General features: G+C 40.8%; 1 protein-coding gene across 3 annotated transcripts in view; it reads left to right on the top strand.

Moving 5' to 3' along the window:
- Window positions 1-13,160, top strand: part of LIPI (lipase I) — a 130,574-nt gene that overhangs the window by 28,658 nt on the left and 88,756 nt on the right. Inside the window, exons 2-3 of one of the 3 annotated variants that reach the window (XR_013368510.1) lie at window positions 4,645-4,700; window positions 7,002-7,211. The gene's annotated coding sequence lies outside the window, so the exon portion shown is untranslated. Of the gene's footprint in view, window positions 1-4,644; window positions 4,701-7,001; window positions 7,212-9,465; window positions 9,594-13,160 lie in introns of those variants that run through there. The other 2 variants (XM_077878799.1, XM_077878800.1) reach the window with 2 other exon arrangements.

The raw sequence follows: 13,160 nt of genomic DNA, 5'->3' as shown, positions 1-13,160 counted from the left end.
GCAAAAGAAAAAAAAAAAAGGAAAACTCAAAATGGGCACAGCAGTAATCTTGTTTGAACCATAGGATTTTTCTACAGACCACCAGGTTACAAGAAGTAGTCAGCTGAGCAGTGAGGAGCCAGTCAGCTTTTCTCCCTCCATCCTCTGCCATCCATTCCCTTCCTGTTTCAGAACTCGGAAATCATTATCAAATAGAAAATTGACAGCTCTTCCTCTACTTTCTAGCTGCTACTTTGTGATGTCAATATTGATGTCTACATCCTGCTTCAACTTCTTCTATACCGAATTAGACACCAAAATTTCCATAATACTAGTGGGATAGGACCTAGGGGCCACCCCAAATCAAGACTGGTGGTGGTGGCTTACTATCCTCTCTAAAATGTAATGCTCACAAGTAAAGCATTAGAAACAGGGATGGGGTCAGGAAGATCTCTGGCCACCGTGCACACTGAGGGTCCAACAGATCTACATGCATGATCTGTTCTGAATGTTAAAAAAAAACCCAGGTGGTGAATATAGAAAAGGCACGTCTCATGCCTGCAGGACAGAAATAGATAGAAGCCTTCTAAATAATGAAAGAGCTTATGAACTCCGCACATGCTCCTGAAACTGTTCTGGATAAGGTCCCAACACAAGACTGGGAATTGCACCCAAGTTGGCACACAATGGACGTAAACTCATTCCTCATTCCATGTAATTTGGTAAACACTGTTTGAAGGAAGTTCTCACTTAAAAAATGAGCACATTTTGAAAGAGGGAAATTAAAATGTATAATAAAGCAACAGAAAAAAAGTCTTTATAAAGTTTCAGAAAAAGAGGAGACTCCAATTTTTCTTTTCTTTTTTTTTTTTTTTTTTTAGTTTAAGCAGTGTAATAATGAGAGTGTTTATTTATCTCAAGACACAAGGTGTTTCCACATTAGCTAAACTTGGCAGAAGAATCACGAAGAAAGAGCGGGTTGGTGTGAAGGTGAATAAGACATGATAAAACCGGAGATGCATAGTTTTAAAAAAACAAAAAAGAGAGGGATTTTAGATATCCCATAAATGAAAAAAAAAAAAGCCAAATTAGAGGAAGAGTACAGCAGATCTTGGGTAAAATCAATGAGAATACATTCACACCTTTAAATATCCTGTAAATGAGATGAAAATAACACCTTGAATATACCTTCAGATTAAAAAAAAAACAGAATGGTAAAGAGAAAAATCTTGAGAATATAAAGAGGGAAAAACTAAATCTCACAAAAACTAAAAGAATACTCGTACTGGCCTCAAAGTTCATCTCTGGCCCTTTTTTTTCACATGTTCATTGCCAATTTGCTTTATGTCTTCTGTGAATCACTGGTTAATATGATCCACTAACTTTATACTTCTTTTTTTTAATTTTTTTTAAATTTTTATTTATTTATGATAGTTACAGAGAGAGAGAGAGGCAGAGACACAGGCAGAGGGAGAAGCAGGCTCCATGCACCGGGAGCCCGATGTGGAACTCGATCCCGGGTCTCCAGGATAGCGCCCTGGGCCAAAGGCAGGCGCCAAACGGCTGCGCCACCCAGGGATCTCGATCCACTAACTTTAAAACAAAAAGATTTTATCTCTATCACAAGTTCATAAATGCTGGTTCTTATTTTAAAACTCAAACAATACAGAAGTATAAAGGAAGAAAAGCTTTTCATATCTCTCAGTTCTCATTATAACACCTCTGAGCAAACCTAGACACATTTAATTAATCCAGCAGGACTGCTAAAAGATCTTTCTGAATCTATGGACCCCTGGAAATTCGTATTAGTAAACACATTCATTAATAATCAGCAGTTTGCCCAAAGATATCTAGCATAGTATTATCTATGATAGCGAAAAACAGTTCAAATTCCTAATAATCAAGCAATATTATGAAATATGTGTTCTACAGCATGCCTTAGCTCAAGGTTTAAAATTTGATCATATGAGCTCTATAATCTCTATCTTGCTCTTGCCCTCACCTGTTAATGGAATGACAGGTGCTCTTAAGGGACGTGTAGAATTCTTGAAGTTGAAATATGGAGAGGTTGCATTTCTTAGTAATGGGGAAAATGTCTAACATATGAGCATGGGAATGAGTGGATGAGGGAAGAGTTAAGAAGCTTGAGTAGAATTTGGGGAACCAAAGGATCAGGACTTTGGAAGGATCTGCTAGGTGTACATTGACATCACTGACAGTTTGGCAGGAATAGTATCAAAGACACTGATAGTAAGGCAGGAGTTACATTAGGGAAATGAGAGATTGCTGTAAACGGTGCAGTGGGGAGGAATGGCAGGAGATATATTTCCATGGAGAGAGGAAGGGAGAAGGATCTTGAAGTGGCAATGTCGAGGAAAGAGGCAACTACCCCTCTTCTAGTAAGAGGGGTAAGAGTAGTAAGAGGTGCGTGCAGGAGGAGAGAGGACAGCCACCCCTTGAGAGGGCTGCAGGGGAACCAGTGTCCTCAGAGAAGAATCTAGTATCAGAGCAGGAAAGTAAGAGAACAGGTCAAGGAGATGGAATTTTTCTGTTGAAAGACTGAATTCTTTTTTTTTTTTTTTTAAGATTTTATTTATTTATTTGACAGAAAGAGAGAGAGAGAGCGCGCCAGAGAGCACAAGTGGAGGAACAGCAGAGGAAAAGGGAGAAGCAGGCTCCCCGCTGAGCAGGGAACCCAATGCAGGGCTCCATCCCAGGACCCCAGGATCATGACTTGAGCTGAAGGAAGCCATTTAAACAACTGAGCCATCCAGCTGCTGAATAGACCGAATTCTAAAAGCACAGCAGGAAGGTTCAGGAATTGGGAAGGGGTGAAATATGGGTAAAAAGGAAGGATGTTCACAAATTCTCTGGTCCTTATAGTCTGGGATACGAGGAATAACTTAATGTGCTTTTTGTAGCCACTGAGGGAAATCAAGATGAACAACACAGTATGATTGATCTTAATGGTCCCAGGGCAAATAAGGATGGGGAAGCGGTGGGTACCAGGATGGAAGGTAGGAGGAGCCAGAATGCTGAGGCTCTCACCAGAGCATCATGGAGCTCTATGGAGTACTCCTTTATCAGTACTAAGGAGGCCAGAGGAAGGGACATTTTGTCAGTACACAGCTGTCCCTTTGGATGGAATCCCCAAAATTGTCCAGTCTACTGAGGGATTTAGAACTCTGATTTAATCACAAAACAGTTGTAGGATCCAGATTCTTATTTATAGAATACCTTATATTCTAAACTTTCTTGTCCTTAGATTCTTACTTAATAGCTATAGGAAATATTGGGGAGCCTAATACTACTTAGATGTTTGGAGTTAGAAAGCCTGAGTATAATACAGCTGGATCTGCATGACAGTCACTGTTGAATAAACAGGATGGACTCAGAAAGAAGATGGGAGGAGACCACTTCATCTCCCTGAACGAAATATAAAGAAATGAAAGGCGGTTAGTGAGATAGAGCTTTTGAAACCTTACTCCACCCGAGCAGATTAAACTGGATTTGAAGCTCTTCTAGGTTATGTGGCTTGCAACGACCAGTTAGGTGTGAGGGAAGAAGTCTACACAGGGAAGAATAGCTACACAGAGGGCCAGCTCAGAAAAGACACCAAAAATCAACAATGAGCAGAATTCCTAGAGCAGCTTTAATGCAACTGATTTTCTAAGACGTCTTGAGACCAGATTTTAAACGTCTCTGTTTATGGATATTGCATGTGATTAAATGGGATTTTTTATGGTTTAAATTAAATGAGTATTAAGAATTTTACAGATTAACTGTAAGGATTCAAGTTCTGTAATTTTACTCACTCTCTAACCATAAGGTGCCATGGAGATCTCAACTCCCCAGTTAACAGATATGTTGCAAAAAGATTAAAGGCAGGTTGACTGCAGAAATGCATTTAAATTGTTCAGTGAGCATATGGAAAGTTATTTGCATTGGTTAATGGAACGTGACAAAAAAAAATCAGTTCTTTCCTCTCCATCTCACTAGTATTTAAAAGCAAATAAAACCAATCTGATTGCATTAAAATTCTGAAAAACTGGGCTTGGCAGAAATTCTTTAGAGAGGGATGAAAAAATATCCCCCCATAGTTCCATCTGAATTCCAAAGATATGAGAAGCCAAGGAGTGGCCAAAACATAGCAATCTTTATTAATAAAGCTTGGGAGGAAAATGTAGAGTATTATATTTAAATAGTCTGCAATTATTGAACTCCAAGATTCAAAAATCTTAGAAAACCAGTAAAGGTGATGCTGGAAAAATTTATTACATGGGGAACAGAGAATACCTGCACCTGAGGCCAACTTCACCCCAAGAAGACCAAGGAAAACAGCAGTTTTCTTTTCCATATTAAATTTTTTCCATAAAAAAAATCTTTTTTTTTTCCGTATTGCACCAGCTGCTTACTAAGCTCACACTGAAATGTTGTTCCCGTCATCTCTTACAGGGCAATAAATTACCCCAAAGTGGGTAAAACCCAAAACATTTTATTATATTTCATGATCCTGTGGGTCAGAAATGTAGGCAGGGCTCAATTGTGAAGTTCTGCTCCCTATGGTGTGGGCTGGAGTCATTCGGTGGTATTGGATTCACTCAGATGCCTGGCCTTGGCAGTTGTTGGAAGGTTGGATTCAGCTGTGCTCTCCTCCCTCTCCAGGGATCTCAGGACCTCTCCACAGACGAACTGCTTACGGGGAGATTCAAGCTCCAAAGGTGAGTATTCCAAGATACAGAAAGTGGGAACATTAGTCTCTTACAGCTTAGGCCCAGAAACTGGCACCTACTCACTTTGTCCGTATTCTATGGGCCAAAACAAAGAACACATTCAGATTCAAGGGGAAGAGGCAAACACCCCCTAACTCAATGAGGAGAGTGCCAGAGAACTTACCACCGTCATGAGATGCCTGGGTGGCTCAGTGGTTGAGCATCTGCCTTTGGCTCAGGTGGCGATCCTGGCGACCTGGGATCAAGTCTCACGTCGAGCTCCTTGTGGGGACCCTATTTCTCCCTCTGCCTATATTTCTGCCTCTTTGTGTCTCTCATGAATAGATAAGATCTTAAAAACAAAAAAAAGATGAATTTATGGTCACCAACCATGGTGTAAGAATTTGCCTGTCCTCTGACTATGCAGAAAACATATTCATCAACTCTTAGGACCCCTGGGGTTCTCATGTTACAGCATCAAGCTTAGGTGGTCATCACCCAAATCAGATCCAGGCATGGATGAGGTTCTTTGGCTCCTGGGGTGTAGTTCCTCTCTTTCTGCTAAGCTGTAAACTAAAGAGAGATTTTTAGTTTTAAAGTTTTTTCTACCAGCACATGATGGTGAGCCAAAAATAAGTGCAGTAGGAACTCCAGTTCAAATAGGGACAGGATCAGAGGCACAACAGTTACTGAGGTTAATAACTGTGAAATCTAGAATTGGGGACAGTTTTGCTCCTGGGAATGATTCTCCTTGGTTCTTGGCACTGCCTTCTAAGTTCTTGGTTTTGCATTCTGGGTCCTTATCTAGATGGGATGGCTAAGTTTTTGCAACAAAATGAGCTTCTCAGCCCAATTCCTGCCCATAGTAAACTGGGAAGTTCCAAAGACTTTTTTTTTTTTAATTTTGTACTTTTTAAATCCATGCCATTAAGCATAAAGTATAACACACTTTTTATTCCATTCCTTCCTTCCTTTTTTTTAAAGATTTTATTTTGCTTATTTTTTAAGATTTTATTTATTTATTCATGAGAGAGAGATGCAGAGACACAGGGAGAGGGAGAAGCAGACTCCATGCAGGGAGCCAGACTTGGGACCCGATTTCGGGTCCCTTTTTTTTTTTTTTTTTTTTGATAAGACAGACTCTTGGGCAGTCGGGGGAGGGGTATAGGTGGGGGGTGGAGGTGGGGAGGCGGTGGGGGGGTGGTCGGGGGTGCCTCTGCGGTTTAGCACCACCTTTGGCCCAGGGAGTAATCCTGGAGACCAGGGATCTAGTCCCACATCGGGCTCCCTGCGAGCCTGCTTCTCCCTCTGCCCATGTCTCTGTGTCTCTCATGAATAAATAAATAAAATATTTGAAAAGAAAAAAAAAAAAAAAAAGACAGACTCTTAGAGAAGAGACTTAGGCCAAGAGCAAGAGTCAGGACACTGTGCAGCAACCTCTCTAAGATCCAGCAAAGTCCTGGGAAAGATGCCCTTGGTTTCCATTTTGTTTTGTTTTGAGGTCTCAATAAGGGGATTTATAGAAGCCACACACTTGCAATCCTTACCCTGAGTTTCTTTGAGTGTGCTGCACTTTATATTTGCTAGAGCTACTTCTTTCTTTGAGAATCTTTTTCTGGGAATAGCTGAGGATGAAAACCAATTTTATTTTCAAATCCCTGGATCCTTTATGTTTCTTCTAAATTCTTAAAATCTGAATGAAAATGATACAGTTCCTTCTTTAGTTTTTCTTCCTTTTCCCATCCCCCCACTTCTATCTTGTATTTAATTATAGGAAGCTAGAAACCTGTTGAAATTTTCCACATTCTGTCTATAATCTCTCCAGCTAGATCCACGAATTCATTAAATACCCCCTTTATTGTCTACATTATGATAGGAAGCTATGTTACCAAACTTTTCAATAACAATTTCCTTACTGTTTTCCAAAGCCTCACATTCTTCTGAAGTCTCTTCCAGCTTGACCCTCTCCAGTAACGCTATATTTCCTGCTCTTGAAGTAGAGGTCATGTTATATGAATTTCAGATTAGCCCCTTCTTGGTTGTGGATACTAGAGGACCACGCATTGTAGGGCCCTCCACAGAGAAACACCTAACATACATGTTTAAGGATTATGAGATGTTTAGTCCTTTTTGAGTATTATGTATCAATACCATTGAAAACAGAATGAACACATTTTTATGAATGGCAAAGAATTTGCAGAATTAAAATTTTATTATATAGGAGCTATCCCCTGAACAAAGGTGAAAGAGAAAAGAAAAAAGAACATTAGATTATTCACTTTCTCCAATTATGTATTTCTTTTTTTAAAGATTTATTTCTTTAAGAGGGAAAGGGGGTAGAGAGAGAATCTCAAGCAAATTCCTCGCTGAGCATGGAGCCCAAGGGGGGTGTGATCCTACCACCTGAGATCATAACCTGAACTGAAATCAAGAGTTCTACACTCAACCGACTGAGCCACCCAAGTGCTCCAACCTATTGTTTATTTCTAATGATACATTCAAATAAAATGTTCAAAAATATTGATTCTGTCTTTTCCTTTTCTCCATAAATAGAGACTACTTAAAACTGGAATGATTGACAAAATGTAAATCACATTGACACAAGAGGGCAGACTTTTCATATATATTTTTCAAATGAATTGCCAGAACTTCAAGTAATTCTGTGGATATTTTAGCTTATATAAGAAAGGAAGTGATAGGGATCCCAAACCAAAATTAATCCTTCAAGGTGATTCTTTTGCCAGGCTCCTGATTTAATCACTGGCAAGTAGTTCTTGAATTTAAGCTATTTTATACCAATACAATAAAACGAGCAGAAAAACAAAATTAAACTGCAATAAAATTTTATTGATTTAAATGTTTTTTGGAGAGGCAAAGGCTGTGGAGTTAGAGTCTTATATTCTGAAGCTAGGGTAATTAAAACAAATGTACTTTTATTGTAAAGCCAGGTAGTTCAATGGAATAAAATAGAACGCACAGGCACACAAACAAGTAAAAATTTATTATATGACAAAGGAGTCATTTTGACTAGCCATTTGGAGAATGAATAAAATTAGGTTCTTTTTTAGTGAGCATGAGGTGGGGGCAAGGGGGGTGAAGGACAAGCACACTCCCTGCTGAGCAGGGAACCCAACATTGGACTCTATCCTAGGACCCTGAGATCATGACCTGAGCTGAAGGTAGATGCTTAACTGACTGAGCCATCCAGGTGCCCCTTGATTATAAATTTTGATGTTAAATATGAAATAAAATGCCAGAGAAAAATCTGGAAATAGTCCTATAATTTAATAGTTAAAAAAAAGCCTTCCTGAGAATGTCATGCAAAGCAGGTACCACAAAAGAGGAAATGGTAGACTTGAGAGGAAGATGAATTCTCCAGTTCACAGGTACCTAAACAAAACTGAAAACAAATGACACACAGAGAAATATTTTCAACAATTAGAAATGTTACTCAATAATATTCCTTCTATACAAAGATCCCCTTAGAAATAATTAAGAAAAATATGAGAAAAAAATGGACAAAGGACTTAATTCACATAGACTAGAAATGATCCATAAGTTAGTAAAAAGGTTCATGTTCTTTTTCTTCACAAATTCGATTTATAACAAAATATATGAAAACATTTTTTAAAGATTTTATTTATTTATTCATGAGAGACACGGAGAAGCAGAGACATGGGCAGAGGGAGAGGCAGGCTCCTTGCAGGGAGCCTGATTCAGGACTTGATTCCAGGACCCCGAGATCATGACCTGAAGCCAAAGGCGGTTGCTCAACCACTGAGCCACCCAGGTGCCCCACAAAAACATATGAAAATGTTAACAAGAAAAATAGCATACTTGGCTTACTAGCTTGGCAATTATAAAATAAATTAAATATCGAATAAAGGTAAGGTTGTTGGAAGATGAGCTAGCTGTCTTATACTGTCATGGACTGAATGTTTGTATTCCCCTAAAATTCACATGTTGAAACCTGAACCCTCAAGGTGATGGCATTAGGAGGTGGGGCCTTTGGGGGATGACTAGGAGTAGATGAAGCCATTAGTGGGGAGCCCTTATGAATGGGATTAGTGCCCTCAAAGTCAGGAGAGAGCTTGTTTTACCTTTGTGGTCTCTACCATGTGACGATACAAAGAGAAGTGCATTGTCTGCAACCTAGAAGTATGTTCTTACCAGAACTTTCCCAAACTGGCACTCTGGACATCCAGCCCCAAAAACTATGAGAAATAAATCTCTTTTCTTTATAAGCCACTCAGCCTATGGTATTTTGTAATAGCAGCCTGAACTAATGCTGCTGATAGAAATGTAAATTAGCATTATCTTTCTGAAGAGAAAAACAAAACAAGAAATATTAAGCAAAAAAAGAAAAAAGAAAAAAAGAAATATTAAGCAACTTACCCTAAATAACAATAGGAAGTGACAAAACTCAAATTTTAACACAGAGATCACGACCAGCCAAACCTAGTGTCCTTACTCTACAATAAACACTTGGATTTAAGGAGTGCATCATTTAGAATATAAATCGAAGATCTAAAAAAAGGGAGGGAGTTTATTGTACAACTACAGGGGTCTTAGGTAGATTTCTTGAATGAGGATCTCAGATGTCTTTATTACTTTCTTTTGTTTCTGCTTTTCTCCACATTTCTATATTATTCTATTCTGTAAAGGACTTCATCTGTTTTTCTTACCTACGAGACGAAAAGCCAGCTATAGACAGCCCCCAAATTTTCATTTTTTGAATAAAGTCACTCTTTTCTTTCCTTTTTGTGTTTCCCAGCAGAAGAGACCATGATTGAGCCACCTCAGATTGGGTGCCAGTTCCAACCAAGTACTTTTGACCACAAGTGGGAGGTGACAAGGATTGGTTTGGGTTGGGTCTTGTGCATGTTGCTGCTCCAAACATCTGTAAGTAAAGAAACAATGTCCTTTTATCAGATGGTTATTACAATGTGATCATGATGAGGGAGGATTGGTGTTTATTTATTTGTTTATTTGTTTGTTTGTTTATTTATTTATTTTAGGATTGGTCTTTAAATGAAATTACTTAATATGAGACAATCCACAATATGTGTGCAGACAAAACCAGATTCATGAACTTCAAAATGGAGGACTAGACTATTTATAGATTCTTTATATTGAATTTAACAATTCCAGGGAGAATTCAGCATCCTTATTTACAGAGTATTTTCCTCAGGACTAACATCTGGCATTCAGTTTTAACCTGAATAAATAGTAGTTATTATGATTATTAACCTCATACAGCTTCACACTATGGGCAACAGTCCTGCTTTTTTTTTTTTTTTTAAATGTCATAAATGACATCTGGTTTTAATGTTAAGAATCAATCTACAGACAAAGTATGGCAAACTGAATTAGCTCTACAGGATTTGTTGTACAGGCTACAAAGCTTGACAAAGCGAACAGGTGAGTGGCTGGAGGAAGGGCAGCCGCCAGGATGGGAAGCTATTCATTTCACACAGATGCAATCTCAGGAAGAAATGGACATTTTTAAGACTATTATTCAAAGTGGTGATAGTAATCAATAGAAACAATAGCAACATAAATATGAGAGAGAGAGAAAAAAAAAAAAAACAGGAGGGGGGGGCCCAGGTGGTTAATGTAATCATCACAGCAGGGAGTCAGTAGGGACTATTACCATGAACAAGTCAAGTGAGAGAATATGAGGGTATTACCAATATCATTAATATTATTAATTAGTAGTAGAGTGTGAGATTATTCACAGTTATGAAAGCAGCATGAATGAAAAAAAACTAAAAACGACAACAAACACGGTGAAAGAAAGAAGGGTTGCTCCCCAGAGTCCGGTGGGGCGCGGAGAGGCATTTTCCTCCCAATGAGTTCTATTTCTGTATCTGACACAATTAAAATAATGAACAATTAGGCAAAAACGTGATTCTGATCGTCCTCGGGGTTCAGGCACTTTCAGGAACTCCCCGTGGCCTGGCGCCAAGGGGAAGCTGGCCCAGGCCCTCGGGGCCCCCAAGGGCTGCCCTGGGGCCCGCCCACCTGCCGCCGCCCAGAAGCCCGCGGTGCGGCGCCTCCTCCGGGAAGCCCCCGGGGAGCGCGCCTCTGCCGGGCCGCCGCCCTCCGAGGCCCCAGCTCCGCCCGGGGGGGCATCCCGGGAGGGGGAGCCCGGGCGCGAGGTGAGAGCTGGCGGCGGAGGGGATCCCGCCCGCGGTCTGGCCCTCCCCGGGCTGAGGAGCGGGGCCTCCGCGGAGGGCGCACCTGCTCCTCGCCTCGCGTCTGCGAGTCCTCGCGGGGGCCGCTACGCGTCCCGCCCCGCTGCGGGGCCCAGGGCAGAGGCGGGCCCGGAGGAGACGGGGCGGGGCGGGGGCCTCGTGGCATCAGGCCGTGTGGGGCTGCGGCGCATCCAGACGCCGCCGGGGGGCGCGAGTCACACCCAGCCCGGGGCCGCCGGGGGGCGGAGCGACAGCGGCCCTCTCGGAATCGCCTTCTGCGAGCGTCTTGTCGTTTCACGCGGGCAGCCCCAGGTGAGGGGACGGATACGGGGACACTGAACACTCCGCTTTACGGGGTACCTGTCAAATCTCCATAGACTCGATGCGACTCAATTTCAGGTCTTTTTATTATTTATTTATTTATTTATTTATTTATTTATTTATTTATTTATTTATTTATTTATTTATATTTATTTTTTTTTAATTTCAGGTCTCTTTAAGCCAGTGACATAAAAATTTAACCGAGCAAAAACAAAAGTAAAGTATTTAAAATTCATTAAGAACGTGGTTTTTCCGGCAGCGCAGGTGGCTCAGCGGTTCAGCGCCGCCTGCAGCCCAGGGCCTGATCCCGGAGACCCGGGATCGAGTCCCACGTCGGGCTCCCTGCGTGGAGCCTGCTTCTCCCTCTGCCTGTGTCTCCGCCTCTCTCTCTCAATCTGTGTCTCTCGTGAATAAATAAATAAAATCTTATATATATATATATATTTTTTTTTAATTTAAAAATTTTAAGTAAAATTTCTCATGTTTGTATTTTCCTAAATGGTGCATATTCTATGGAAAAAGACAATTGAAGTTTGGGGAAATAGAACTGAAATAGGATTAGGGTATCAAAGGAAAAAAGACAGTTTTGTTGGGACACCTGGGTGGCTCAGTGGTTGAGTGTGGGTCCTGGGATGCAGTCCTGCATCACGCTTCCTCTGGAAAGCCTGCTTCTCCCTCTGCCTATGTCTCTGTGTCCTTCATGAAAAAATAATTTTTTTTTAAAAAAAAGCAGTTTTGCTGTAAAATGAATCTCTTGCACAGAATATTGTTGGAGAGCCTCCATTTAATTTACCCAGAGTGACTTTAATAGATTTGCAATTTATCTGGTTAGGACAGAGTCTTTCCATAGAGCCTCAGTGTTAGTCACACGGACCATGAGGCACAGGTTTACATGTAGAAGTGACAATGACATCAATCCTGGCACAAGGTAATTATGATACCTGTTTACAAATTTTCATTCAAAAGCACTGACCAGTCATTATAGATCCTGTAAGTAAATTTTTAGTTCCGACAGTGTGGTAATATATTTAGAGCACTGGAACAGGTCAGGCCTCGCAAGACTTCCCTTCTGGTTTGACCCTGCTGAGAGAAGATGTGTGTTTTCGGGCCACTGAACTTCAGCTTCCTCATTCGTAGGGTGTTTTTCTCTAAGGTCTGGCATGCAGTGGCCTGAATACATAGTAGGTATCATTATGATTGTTAACCTTGCACAGTTTCAGTTCCTCATTGCAACTATCATTCATTCCTACTATCCAAATCCAGTAATGAACATTTTAGCAGTAAACAAGGAAAGTTTGATTAATGAATTAAGAACACCTTTATTGCTGCCCCAAAATTTAGTTATTTGAAGCAATTCAATGAGTTTATCTGCAGTGTTCCTCAGAAAAGTACCTTACGTAATTCTGCACAGTTCTTTCTTAAGGTTCCCACTTATTTCCAGGGTACGGTGGATCAGAATGATTGTCTTAGTCCTGCTTTGAGGGGGCCAAGGAGGGAAGAGGCTGCTGTGTGGGCAGCTGGATAATCTGTGGGTAGAAGGTGGAGGTAGTACCAGTTTGTGAGAGAGGTGGACCTGAGATGTCCATCAAAGAAATGGCTTGTAACCACCTCATACCCATTTTCACATACAACCCATAGGCTGATGTTTTGGAGTTTATCTTCCTATTTTCCGAACATGACATTTATTTTGATTAGATTCTTCCTGTGTGCACATGTTCTGAGGGAGGACATCAGGCCAAATGGCTGGTCTGATTTGCCTTCCAAAATCTTGTGACAGAGCCCTGAACTTCGCCATTACCTCAGAATGATGTTTTGTTTTGTTTTTAAAGATTTTATTTCTTTATTCATGAGAGACACACAGAGAGAGGCAGAGACATAGGCAGAGGGAGAAGCAGGCTCCCTGTGGGAAGCCCGATGCCAGACTCTATCCCAGGACCCCAGGATCACGACC

The sequence above is a fragment of the Canis aureus genome, chromosome 30, assembly GCF_053574225.1.
Source record: "Canis aureus isolate CA01 chromosome 30, VMU_Caureus_v.1.0, whole genome shotgun sequence".
In the NCBI taxonomy this organism is placed as follows: domain Eukaryota; kingdom Metazoa; phylum Chordata; class Mammalia; order Carnivora; family Canidae; genus Canis; species Canis aureus.
The sequence above is the reverse complement of the archived record's forward strand: the minus strand, read 5'-3'. Positions and strand labels throughout refer to the sequence as shown.